The 14,199-nt window shown below is 37.5% G+C and overlaps 1 long non-coding RNA gene across 1 annotated transcript; it reads right to left on the bottom strand.

Moving 5' to 3' along the window:
• Nucleotides 1-5,238: 5,238 nt before the first annotated feature.
• LOC116507483 lies at nt 5,239-8,152 on the bottom strand. Its single transcript, XR_004255213.1, has 3 exons — nt 7,990-8,152; nt 7,385-7,511; nt 5,239-5,411 (listed from the first exon to the last, which is right to left on the bottom strand). It is a non-coding gene; the product is annotated as an uncharacterized LOC116507483 (long non-coding RNA).
• Between the last annotated feature and the right edge of the window lie 6,047 nt (nt 8,153-14,199).

The raw sequence follows: 14,199 nt of genomic DNA, 5'->3' as shown, positions 1-14,199 counted from the left end.
AAGAATAATTTTGCTCCATCAGAGGAAGAGGTGATAAGGAAAGTCCTAGAGTGTGCAGAGATAGATAGCCTCACAAATTAGATCAAAGATAAAGGAGAAACAGATTATCATAAGGCATGGAATGAATCAGTGATGGGATCTGGATCCCAACCATACTGGTTGGAATGGGCCCGGTGATGTCCACATGGCTTCGCATGCATCTTAGCAGCTCTGCAAGCCTCTCTTTTAAGTCTTCGGAAACACTGAAGACTTAAAAGACTGGTAAGGAACTCGGGTGGGCCCTCCGGAGCACCGTACCGTACCGGTATCCGGTGGGCCGGGTAGGTTCCAGTACACCCGTACCAGGGCGTACTGTCTGCAACCCACCACTGGAATGAATGGTATAAATGGTTAGAAGAGAGGTGTAAAGCTTAAGAAAAGATTAAACAAAGAAGATACAGGAGTTAGAAACTAGCAATAAATATGTATAAATGGAAACAACACACAATGAATGACTCAAGAAATGTATATATTTGTACCATATTTCTTGGACTATAAGATGCACTGGAATATAAGACGCACCATGATTGAAGAGGTAAATTAAAAAATAAGTTTTTGCACTCTGCAGGCCTCTGTGCACCTCTGCGGTTTTTTTTTGTTTTTGTTTTTTGCAAAAAAAGGGCATGTAGAGTTTTGGGAGGCTTGTAGAATGCTCCTGGTAGCTCGGGCGGGGGGGCAAAAACAATAAAAACGGACTGTTTTTCGCAAAAACCGGCTGTTTTTTGCAAACAAAAAAGAGCATGCAGAGGGTTTTGGAGACTTGTAGAGTGCACTTGGGGGCTGGGGGGGAACAAGCAATAACGGCCCATTTTTTGCTCATTTTTGCCCTCCCAAGCTCCAAGGAGCACTTTGCAAGCCTCCCAAATCTTCTGCACATCCACTTTTGCAAAGGGAGCAGGGTTTCAGGAGGCCAAAAGTGCTGTATTCTGTGTATAAGACACACCCAGATTTTCACCTTCTTTTTTGGGGAAAAAAGGTGCGTCTTATAAAAATACAGTATGTATAAAAATACTGGGATTAAATGTATAGATAATGGCAGATTGGAGTAGTGGTGGGGGAAATGCACATATAATGGATGTATACTGATATGGAAGTGTTGTATAGAAGGAGACTGTTAAAGTTGTTTCTTTTTTGTTTTAAAAAACTGTGTAATATTTTTTTAAAAAAAGAATGATTTCCAGGGTAAGGAGAGGGAAAGGACAAAAAAGCAGTGCGAACTTCTGACTTCCTGCTGGCTCCCTCATTGACTTTCCTTGTAAGAAGCTGGCAGGGAGTATTGGAAATGATTGTCATGTGACTGTGGTCGACTATGACTGCATGGTAGTGTGGCAACATTGAAAGGGTCACAAGTTTGCCAAATTTCAATCCCATAGTAGTCATAGACTACAATAGCACGCCAATTCCAATCTGTAGAAAAACCACTCTCCACAGAATTGGTCCCTGATTCCCAAAAGATTGGGATGGGGGTGGGCACTGCTCTAGCTGATAAATAATGATATTTTCAGGGGTATTTTGATAGGGCCAAACAGACCCTGAAACTCAAATATCCCATTCTCCCACAGTAGCCCTCAGTTTCTCTACAGGACTTCATAGTATGTGATCATTCACACTCACACTTTGACCAGAGTGTGAATGTGAAGAACTCTTTCTCTGGATCACCTTTTTCTCACAGGAGCTCTCCTCTATATTACTATTAAATAAAACAAACAACAAGCTTAGTAGAACATCCAAATGTTTCAATGCAGCTCTCTTATTTAAAAAATAAATAAAAGCAAGAAAATACAGACATAAGTAAAATGTGCATAGAAAAGCAAGCGTACATCTTTATGAGATATCTAGGAGTCCTGAGGGACAATCACTTAAGGATGAGCTGATAGTGTGATGCATCTGCCAAAAATGCCAATGCAGGCATAGGCTACATCAACAGAGGGACAGTATCAAGATCACTTGAATTTATAATACCCTTTTATACTGCACTAGTAAGACCACACTTGGACTACTACAAAAATGTTGAGACTCTAGAAAGAGTCCAGACAACAATAACAAAGATGACCAGGAGACTGGAGGTTAAATCATATAATTGATGGGAAATGGAAATGTCTAAGCTAATGAAAAGAAGGGCTAGTGGTAACATGATAGCAGTCATCCAATATTTGAGAGACTGTCTCAGAGAGGAGGGGGTTAACCTATTATCTCAAACACTTGAGGGCAAGACAGAAGCTTAACAAAGAGAGATCCAACCTAGAATTAAGGAGAAATTTCCTGTTAGTGATAATGATTAATCCATTAGTTAACAATTAATCAATTAACAATCAGTGGAATGGTTTTCCTCCAGAAGTTATTGTTACTCTATCACTGGTTTTTAAGAGATTGGGCAGCCATTGGAATGGTATATGGAATTGTCTCCTGATTGAGAAGGATGTTGGACTAAAAGATCTCCAAGGACCTTTCCAGCTCTGTTATTCTGTGTTCTATTCTATAAACTATAATGGCATTTATAACATGTTGCAACTTACTTCGATGTTTTAATGATTGACGAATGATGACATATTTGTGTTTTTTTTAAAGAAAAATAAAAAAGTTTTGTTCGAAAAAAAAACATGTTGCAACAGAGTCACTTAATATTTTCTTATAAAATTCTAAGCGACATAGCTATCAAGAAGAGGCATAGTTATTCAGCAAGCGTCTCGCAAGAAGCTTAAAATCAATGGAACAGAACTCATATGGAGTATTCCGTCTCCAGTGCACATAATTCATTAACGCACACACACCCCACACAAATTCTGCTTTGATGGATCTGAAATGCAAGACATTGCACTGTAATGGAGCAAAGAACAAGTTGTCAAACCTCTCTTTTTTTCCTTCCTTCTATTTAACCAGATGAAACATAGAAAACCGATGGCGGAAAAATACCTAGTGATCCACGGAGTTTTTGAACGCTGTTTTAATTTGTTTGTTTGTTTGTTTTTAATTGTTTGTCAGAGGATGCTCATGTCTTCATCCCAAGCATATTTAAAATGATGAGTGACCCACTACCTCCATTGGAAATTGATTCCAAGCTTCCACTATTTTTTTCTGTGAAGTTGTATTTTTTAGAAAATGCCATACATAGCCGGGAAGTCTACAATCATGGGTTGTTGTTTTTTTTATTACATAGTAGTTCTGGCAGCATAAGATTGCTACTTTGTTTATTCACACATGTGAGGTATACATGGAGCACTACAGGAGTCGAACTAGCTTTGCACCAACTGTCTAGCAGGGGTCAGGAGATATCAATCCCTCCAAGATTTTCTTCTACTGGCCTTGCCTTGTATCCGGGACACTGCTAGCTTTTCCCACCAGAGTGGTGCCTATTTATCTAGTTTCATTTTTACTATGTGGGCAAGAGCTAGGGGCAAATGATGAGCACTCACTCCACCATTCAGTGCCATGGGTTCAAACTGCTGAAGTGTTGACTATCTCTGGGCAACAGAGCCCCTGTGTCACCTTGCCTCCTTTTCTGTGAAGTGATATTTTCTAACATTTCTTTGAAATTCCATCCTGTCAGTTTCAGGTTATTCCCCACCCCCCCGGTGTTTCTTATTTTGATTAATATTGAGAATACTATCTTCTGGAACCTTAGTCACACCCTTAAGTTATTTAAAGGTTTCAATAATGTCCCCCCTTTGCCTTCCATCTTCCAGGCTGCACATACTCAGTTCCTCCAATTTCTCCTGATATGTTTTGTCACCAATTTATATATACTGTTTCCTTTTTTAATTCATCCAAAGTTGTTATTTTCTCTGCATGTTCTTTTCTTAAAGTTTCCCCCATAGAGTCATCTTCTGCAATCAGTGTTTCATCTTCCTTTTCTGAACCTTTTAGGGTCCTGGTAGCTACTTAATGTATACTAGTTCTATAATCAGTTTAGAGTCTTGACCCTTATAGCCCAAGGTTTCTATATTGGAGCTGTGTTGGAGCAGTAGTTAGAGCACAATTGGCAGGCTACTTTGGCTGATTAGTGACTGCGAGCAGTTTGGCAGTTCGAGTCTCCGTGGCTCAAGGTTGACTCAGTCTTCCATCCTTCTAAGGTTGGTAAAACAAGGATCCAGATTGTTGAGGGCAATATGCTGACTCTGTAAACATCTTACATAGGGCTGTATGCTGAATAGAATAACAGAGTTGGAAGGCACCTTGGAGGTCTTCTAGTCCAACCCCCTGCCTAGGCAGGAAACCCAACACCACTTGAGACAAATGGTTACCCAACATCTCCTTAAAAACCTCCAATGTTGGAGCATTCACAACTTCTGGAGGCAAGTTGTTCCACTGATTAATTGTTCTAACTGTCAGGAAATTTCTCCTTAGTTCTAGTTCCCTTTCTCCTTGATTAGTTTCCACCCATTATTTCTTGTTTGACCCTCAGGTGCTCTGGAGAATAGCTTGATTCCCTCTTCTTTGTGGCAGCCCCTGAGATACTGGAACACTGCTAACTCCTTTATTTGTTGATTAACCCTTGGGTCATATCAAAATGCAGAGTTCCAGAAACAAATTAATACTAAAATTTTATAAAAGCAATTTAAAATGGAATGGGATAAAATACAGTCTAAAATGAAATTGGAATAAAATACAATAATTTGAGATATAGCTGGAACACTGCTATTATGTCACCCCTAGTCCTTCTTTTCCTCAAACTAGACCTACCTAATTCCGGCAACCGTTATTTATGTTTTACCCTCCAGTCCCCTAATCATATTTGTTGCTCTTCTCTGTACACTTTCTAAAGTCTGTAAAGCAATGTGAAGCAATGTGAAGTGATATGCAATTCTAAATGCTATTGCTATTAGCCTAACTGTTGCTTAAAGTCTCTAAATTATTAATTATATTGAAAAGTCTTTTGGATTGCTAGCCTAATATATTTTAATAATCTAGATTTATTGGTTATTAATTCTAGTTCCATTTTTTAAGTTTCAACATTTGAAATACATACTATATATTAGTGATAGGAAGGGCTCAGTTTATTGGTTCATTTAGAGTTGACGTCATTGTGTTGTTCAGCAGCAACTTCAAATCCACAAGAAGGAATTGTGAGTCATTGTGTAAACCATGAGTGTTTCATGATTATCATTGATTAGATTAATCAATTGGGATTTTGAGATAAATTGAACTACGTTCAATATTCCAAGAATGTATTTCAATGACTTTCAGACACAGAGGAGCACACATAGTCATTTGTAAAGCTAGATAATTTTAATAAGAATAATTGTTTGAAAAATTCAAAGCAGCAAGGATTTTTCTCATGTTTTTTTTAAAGCTTCTATAATCCAGATTCCATCAGGCATTCAGGTAGAAGATTAATGGGTTTTCCATGTGTTGATCAGAAGACTTTCTCTTAGCTGTTGGAAAAACGGTTGGAAATAGTTTAAAATATATTGATATAATGCAATCATTCAATTATTTTTGGTTTGTTCCCTACAGATATAACTACAAAATATTATACATTGTTTCTATGAATGGATCTTTTACATTGTTTCTATGAATGGATCTAAAAACTTCTAATCCATCAGGGTTGGTTTGTGAAGTCACCTTATTCTTTTTTCTGCAGCCTCAAGTTCACATGTTAAATATTATGGCACATTGTCCCTCCATTCCACTCATAGTTTTATATGGGTAGTAAAGAGGCAAAGCATCTATGGGTCTCCATAGACCATTTTGCTTCCAGTGTTAATGGAAAGGAAGTCCATAACCTCTTCATTTTTCTTCTTCCTCCAAATGCTTTCTTCTTTTCTAATAGTATAATTCCTATTAAATCATGCCAGCAATATCTGAAAATATTTCAGATTTCTTTTCTATTCATCAATGTTTCAAGTACACTCAAACCGTTGCCACAGTGTTTCCTTTAAGAGGCAATTACTTATGGGGTGAGAAATTGTTGTACGTTGTATATCTGTTTGTATGCATGTGAGTGTCTCTGTCTGTGTGTGTGTTTGTTTGGTTCTCAGTGATATTCATCTCGAGTCAAAAAGCAAAGTATGATGGGGAGTATAAGGACATTTAGTCCCAAGTCTAAAAATCCTGGGCATATTGTCACCCTGTTAAGAGTTGTCCAGATATTAACTGTAACAAATGGGAAATTGATAAAGAAAATATATTGTTATTTATTTAGTATTAAACTTGAAAGTGAGCTGGTAAAGATGAAAATGATTGGGATAAAATTTTTGGATATGCAATAGAATTAGATAAATGGCAGAAACTATGGGATAGAAATGTTAAATTGACTATGTCAAATGCATATAAAGAACATTTGTGTATAATGTTTTATAGATGGCAATTTAAACTGGCAAAACTGTCAAAAATGTATAAAGATAGATCTGCTAAATGTTGGAAGTGCAATCAAAAACCTGATTCATGCTATCATATGTGCCCAAAATATATGCCCAAAAACTAAAATATATTGGATGAAAATACATACTTGGTTGGAAAAATTGATAAAGCAGCATATGGACTTGAAATTAGAGCTATTGTTATTGGGCATTTAACCAGAAAAATAAGATAAAAGGATTATATATTTGGTTTTACGTGTTTTAATTGCAGCCAGAATTGTATTTACACAACAATGGAGGAATGATGAGATCCCGACAGATGAGAGTATAATTAAGAAAAGATTAGAATGTGCAGAACACTTACTATTAAGAAACTGAATATTTTTTGATATGAGACTTATTTTATCAATGGTTAGATGACAGAAACAATTTAGAAATGGGAGACATATAAAGAGGAAATGTTAAAATAGACAGTTGTTAAAGTAGATAATGTTAAATATTATTGCTATTATATTATCGATGTTACTGTGATGAATACTATTGCAAATATTTTGATTATGACTTCTTAAAAACAATTGTACCCAGATCACACATTGTTTGATGGAAAATGAATTTATATGTCATGTAAATAAAATCGAAGGTGGCGGTGGGTGGTGGAAGAGAGTTGCCCCAAACCACACTTGTGACTTCCCAGTAAAAGAGGCACCCACTCATTCAGTGAAGTTATATACCTTGAAGAGGCCTTCGCAAGTTCAATGTCTGATGCAACTGGATTTAAATTTGCATGGAAGGCAATGCTCATCTGGTAGACACACAAAGGCTTGCTTAGTGTAGCCCGATAGATGTTTCTGTTACAAGGATTTTGTGGGGGCTGCTCCAAGAAAGTGGAGCTTATTTTAGCCACTCGTTTTAGCCACATGAGTTTGACACTAAAGAGGTACATGCTTATGAGGAGAACTGGCATGGACATAACATGGAAAAATTGTCTGATTTTTATGAGAGAAAATGAAATAAATGCTACGAATATTTCAGTTTCTGCATCTTACGATTTGCAGCAAGGCTGATTGACGTGACAAAGGCCTATCTTCTTTTCAGAGGATTTACATGATCCTTTTCTGCAAGTTCCTTTAGCTTTAATGCATGATCTCGATTCCTTTATCATGTCTGCTTCCCCTGGAGAAGGAAGAGAAAGAGAAGCTAATCATACCCTTTTCAAAGTTTGTAGATCTGAATTCCTAGGAAAAAGTGTAGTCACTAAAGAGTATTGTTTTAGGAAGAACACTTATAGAAAAGAACTCCTTGTTAAAAAATAAAAAAAATAGAATATATATTTTTCCAGACAATATTTTAACTAGAATCTTAGATTCTTTACATGATGTTTAAGAAGTTGGTTATTTATTTACTTTCTGGTTAAAACATTTGAGTATTGGTTCCCAGTCTTGAAAAAATATACAGAAAACTTCCAAGAATATAGTAGATTAAAGCAGTTTATAAAGCCAACCCTAGAGTATTGAATAAAGCATGCAAAATAAAGTATCCAATTTCTTGTTTAGTTTGGTAGGTCTATTTGGATTAAATAAATGTTTATTTCTGAAGTGCTTGCTGCTTCAACATGAATGATAGTATAAAAGTTTCATCACAATTGACTTACCCAGATCAGAAAGAAACAGAAAGGTGAAGAAAAGGAGGACAAACCAAGGCTTCATAGTTATGGCGAGTTCAAAGCAACTGCTTAAGTCTTCTCTAGTCCAGAAGGTCTGTTCCATTCAGCCTTTTAAATCATTGTTATGGGATGTACCTGTAATTAGAGGAACAATTGAATTGGTTGTTTCTTTCTCTGTATCTTGATGTTAATTGGAAGAGGTGGTATTTTCCTTAAATGGCCAGTTTCTATCACTGGAGATGCTTATTGGCTTATTTCTGCTGTTAAAAAAAAAGAGTGATTTAATAGCCAAGTAAATCCACCACCACACACACACAATAATAGCCATAATCTAGCTGTTAGTTATCATGGATAAAGATTGTCTGATTACCTTTCTGACCAGGATACCTATCATGACCATGATAATTCCAAATTGTATTATGGTATCCATTGTAAGGGAATTTCCACTGAAAAGTATTTCCTTTCTTTAGTTTATTAATAAGATTTCTGGAAAACAGAATGTTGAAACTGACTGCGGTATAAAGAGGAAAGAAATCAACACTTTTATCACATTGGTTTCTTTTTTCATTGATGTGCATAAAATATTGGTGCTTCATTTCACAGTCTCAAACAATTATTTTTTAAATACAGCCAGAATTGCTCACAGTTGTGTTTGCAAATTACTCTAATTGTTGTCTTGTATGTGGTATCCTAGGCAAAGGGAGAGAAAATTAATTTGACCACCTCTCTTCTGTTACTTTTTGGTTCTAAAACCACCACGAATTCTCTTCCCATGTTGTATGAGAAACATGGCTTCATTAATTCTTTTAAAAGATAGTAAGATGGTTTGTGTTGTACCAAAGATGTCTCTTTCCTTGGCACAGTACAGCACCTCATTCCTGTCTATTCAAAGATTACGGCCTAATCCCACCCAAGTACTTATGACACAGTCCTGAAATTACAAATGTTGCAGCATTATGGCAATTGTTCACACACAAAAAATTACTGCAGAGGCTCTGTTGATACAGCATGGGTTGCACAGGTAAACCCACCAGTGGCTGGCCAGGTTAGGTGGTCTTAATAGAATGGACCTTATAAATTCATTTTAGTTTGGCTTTTACTCCAGTGCCCTGGAGTCCCAAAGTTGACTTTTAACTTTCTCATAAGTATTACAAATAAGGCTGAACAGTGTGGCAAGACTCTTAGATTTTTAGATTTAGATTTTATTGTCATTTACAGGCCGCCCTTTTCCCTGAAGGGACTCAGGGCGGCTTACAATTTGTGGGAAAGGAGTGCAAGACAAAACATGAAATAATATGTGAATAAAATAAAACAAAACACAACATTCATTCAACATTCGGGTGGGGCGGATGAAAATCTTATCCCCAGGCCTGACGGGATAGCCAGATCTTAAGGGCTGCGTGGAAGGTCTGGACGGTGGTGAGGGTGCGAATCTCTACGGGGAGATCGTTCCAAAGGGTCGGAGCTGCTACTGAGAAGGCTCTCCTCCGCGTAGTCGCCAGTCGGCACTGACTGGCAGATGGAACTCGGAGGAGGCCCAATCTGTGCGATCTGATGGGTCGAAGGGAGGTAATCGGCAGAAGGCGGTCTCTCAAGTACTCAGACCCACTACCATGAAGGGCTTTATGGATGGTGAGTAGCACCTTGAAGCACCTTGTAGTCATGTTGGCTGTAGCTGATAATTGCAGCCAGCATCCAAAAAGCTTATCATCTCTTTGGTGATCTGTTTGTCTAATAGCCCATCCAAAGTGATTCAGTATTAAAGCTAAATGGAGCAAGTAGGTACCCAGGCTTCTGAACATGAGTGGTTAGGGGAAGAGTAAATGTTCCCACCCATTGCACAGCTCATATATCTCAAAACATTCATTTGGTCCCATATGAAATTGTCTTCATGATTAGAGAAGCCCTTCATCCCATTCTCTAGTATAAGTTGTGACTCACTGAACAATTATAAGGAAGAGTTCTCCTCAAGCAGCTGATAAGAGGTAATGATTTTCGAATGAAGAAAAAGTATATGGGGTGCACTAGTCTGAAAACAATGGGAACATTGTTGCCTTGTGAAGGAAAGAATATGCTACAGTTCCATGGTACTTTCTATGATTTTCTAAATGAGCCATCGCAACATTTCTTGACAATCACATACACAGTATCTACAGCTAAAGATAGAATTGGGTTAAGTTGTTTTTGACCCTGGCAATGTCAAGGGCTTCCAAATTTGCTGATTCAAAGATCAGGGCCTACCAACACAAAATGGCCATAGGAATCAACAGTCACAGAGTCAAATGAAGAGAGGAATGAATTCGAAGGAGAATCCACAACTTCATGGAAATTTCAGTACCACAGCAGTAATGTGTCCCAGATTTTTTAATACATTCTTTAAGATATCCAATTGGAGATTTCTAGATTCAAAAATTGTCGTGGTATAATGCACAAGGAGAAGGAACAATTCCTGATGTCCTACCAGTTTTCACATTGACCTTCCTTATGGGAAGCTGGAAGAGAGCATTGGAAACCAACCTACCTTCCTTCCTTCCTTCCCTCCTTCCTTCCCTCCTTTCTTCCCTCATTCCTTCCCCTCTCCCTCCCTCCTTCCCCTTTCCTTCACCCCCTGGAAATCTTCTCAGAAAATATATCGTAGTCATGTTGGCTGTAGCTGATAATTGCAGCCAACATCCAAAAAGCTTATCATCTCCTCAGTGATCTGTTTGTCTAATAGCCCATCCAAAGTGGTTCAGCATAAAAGCTAAATGGAGCAAGTAGGTACCCAGGCTTCTGAACATGAGTGGTTAGGAGAAGAGTAAATGTTCCCACCCATTCCACAGCTCATATATCTCAAAACATTCATTTGGTCCCATGTGAAATTGTCTTCCTTATTAGAGCAGCCCTTCATCCCATTCTCTAGTATAAGTTGTGACTCACTGAACAATTATGAGGAAGACTTCTCCTGAAGATAAGAGGTAATGATTTTCGAATGAAGTAAAAGTATATGGAGTGCATTAGTCTGAAAATAATAAGAACATTGTGCATAAGATCACTGTCTTCTCACAAAAATAAGGTCTGAAAGATGCTGCCTTGTGAAACAAAGAAAGTGCTACAATCAGTACTTTATATGATTTTCTAAATGAGGTATTACATCATTTCTTGACAATCACATACACAGTATATGTATTTAAAGAGGAAATTGGGCTAAGTTGCCTTTGACCTTGGCAATGTCAAGCCCTTCCAACTTTGCTGATTCAAAGATCGGGGCCCACCAACAGAGAATAGCCATAGGAATCAACAGTCACTGAGTCAAATGAATAGAGGAATGAACTTGAAGGAGAATTCATAATTAAGCTGCAGGCTGGTTTTATTTTCCTCAGCTCCCATTCTGAGATATAAAGTAGCATTCTGATTTTCTTGTCTACTTCGTTGCCTTAAAGAATATGCTTAATGTTTACATTAATCCCTTATATTTTTCCTCAACTTTAAATTCTGCCAGTCAATTTATTTGTTCACAATGAGTTATCCCTCATTTCAACAGTCTTCCTTATATTCAACTATAAATGAGCATGTTTTTTTAACATAAAAGGAGCATAGCTGTTAAAGGGTTGGAATAATTTGTAACAATTTGCAATTCCATTCCATTCTAATGAACAACGAAAAAGTGGTGGTCATGAGTTTATTATCATTATTTCCATTGACAGATGGCAAAAAGTTATCACCATGTTTTCTCCTGATTCATTCAGCAGAACTGGAAAGAGTCAGGACCACAACCTCGGAGTGGCTCAGAGACTGATTGCTCCTTTTAAAGCTGAAGATCTGATTGTCTGAAGTGAGTTTACAATTCATTGCGCAGTGATTATATTCAGCCCTCCGTTTCAAAAAGAAATTTTCTTGTGATCTATCTAGGGCACTGAGAGCTTGTGAACTATATATGTTTATGAATTTCATGCAATTTATGTTCATGGATTTACTTCTTTCCAGGACAGTTGATAAAAGAGCATTGCTCTTCTTTGACAAAGTTACTCAGGTTTACCATCAGCAGAATAAAACCATTATCCTTTTTAGCATCAGTCTGAGCACTGCAAGCAGATATAATCAAATTAATTCAAAAACACAACAATACAAACAGTCTATGTTGTATTTTTGCTGTTTATTAGACCTTCTGTTTTTTTCATTTGGGGAACGAGTCTGATTATGGTGATTTAGACAAAAACTTCCTTCAAAGTCTTTCAAACATAAAATGTACTGCCATTAAATGTTTGCAATATTTTTGCAAACAGTTGGAAGCCGTCTTAGAGGGATACTCTCCCTCTTCCCCCTTCACTGGAATTCAGATAGAAAAAATGTGAAAGTGGAAATCTCAGTGAGACCTGGAAGGCTGAGTGTGTACTGTGAATGCCCTTTCCACGTACCCCTTTCCAATTCTGCAAAAGAAGTTGCATTCAGTAAAAGTATGGAGAAAGGTGATTGAAGCCTCCAAATGCTCAGCATTTTGAAGGAAACCATTTAATTTCTTTTCGTCTGAGAGAAAAACAAATCTGATTTAGTTATTCTTCATGGTGGACTTTGTGCTGAAATTTTCAGCTTTAAAATGTATTAAAATATGTGTGTGTGTACGCACACGTGTGCGCACACACACAAATATGAAAGTTTCAAAGAAATGAAATATTTTTCTCTGTATAGGAATGGGCATGCCTCTGTATTTTAACTTTGAGGAATTGGATCAAAATTGCCACTAGAAAAGAAATATTAAAGTTACCTTGTGAAGAATTGCAAAAAACTGCACTTGTGACATCCCAGTAAAAGAGGCAACCCACTCATGCAGTGAAGTTGTCTAAATTGAAGAGGACTTCTCAAGCTTGATGTCTGAAGTGACAGGAGTTAAATTTGCATGGAAAGCAATGCTCACAGCATAGTGCACTTCTGTTACAAGCATGTTGCGGAGGCTGCTCCAAGAAAGTGGAGCTTTTTTTAGCCATTTGCATGATTAATTTGATCCCGAGGAGGTATAAGTTTATGAGGAGAACTGGCATGGACAGAACATGAAAAGATTTGTTCGATCCTAATTATGAGATAAAATGAAATAAATGCTATGAATATTTCAGTTTCCGCATCTTACGCTTTGCAACAAGGCAGATTGATGTGACATGTTCCTATCACTTGGTGATTGGCATGACATTCTGTTTTGCAAACTCCTTTATTTTTACTGCATTCTTTACCATTTCTTATGTCTGATGCATTATCTGGAGCTGGTAGAGAAAGAGAAACTGTTCATACACCAAAATCGCCCTTTTCAGAATTTGTAGATGTGTATTCCTAGTAAAAGTGTACTGGTAGTCCTCAAGTTATGACCATAAGTGGTCCCAAAATTTCTGTTGCTAAGTGAGACAGCTTCCCCATTGTCTTTGCTTGCCAGAGGTTTGCAAAAGATGATCATGTGACCGCAGGGCACATCATGAATATGAGTCAGTTGCTGACAGTGATGGGCTGCAAAATTTTTAACAACTGGTCCTCTGGCCTGGTAGGCATCTCACTCATCACACCCAGACCCACCTCCTGGCCACTCACCTCAAAGGCAGAAGTCATATTCAGCCGGTTGGGGCTAATCCCACCAATATTTGAGAGACTGTCTCAGAGAGGAGGGGGTTAACCTATTATCTCAAACACTTGAGGGCAAGACAGAAGCTTAACAAAGAGAGATCCAACCTAGAATTAAGGAGAAATTTCCTGTTAGTGATAATGATTAATCCATTAGTTAACAATTAATCAATTAACAATCAGTGGAATGGTTTTCCTCCAGAAGTTATTGTTACTCTATCACTGGTTTTTAAGAGATTGGGCAGCCATTGGAATGGTATATGGAATTGTCTCCTGATTGAGAAGGATGTTGGACTAAAAGATCTCCAAGGACCTTTCCAGCTCTGTTATTCTGTGTTCTATTCTATAAACTATAATGGCATTTATAACATGTTGCAACAGAGTCACTTAATATTTTCTTATAAAATTCTAAGCGACATAGCTATCAAGAAGAGGCATAGTTATTCAGCAAGCGTCTCGCAAGAAGCTTAAAATCAATGGAACAGAACTCATATGGAGTATTCCGTCTCCAGTGCACATAATTCATTAACGCACACACACCCCACACAAATTCTGCTTTGATGGATCTGAAATGCAAGACATTGCACTGTAATGGAGCAAAGAACAAGTTGTCAA

The sequence above is a fragment of the Thamnophis elegans genome, chromosome 4 (assembly GCF_009769535.1).
Source record: "Thamnophis elegans isolate rThaEle1 chromosome 4, rThaEle1.pri, whole genome shotgun sequence".
NCBI lineage: Eukaryota > Metazoa > Chordata > Lepidosauria > Squamata > Colubridae > Thamnophis > Thamnophis elegans.
Note: the sequence above shows the minus strand (reverse complement) of the source record. Positions and strands in the feature narration are given on the sequence as shown.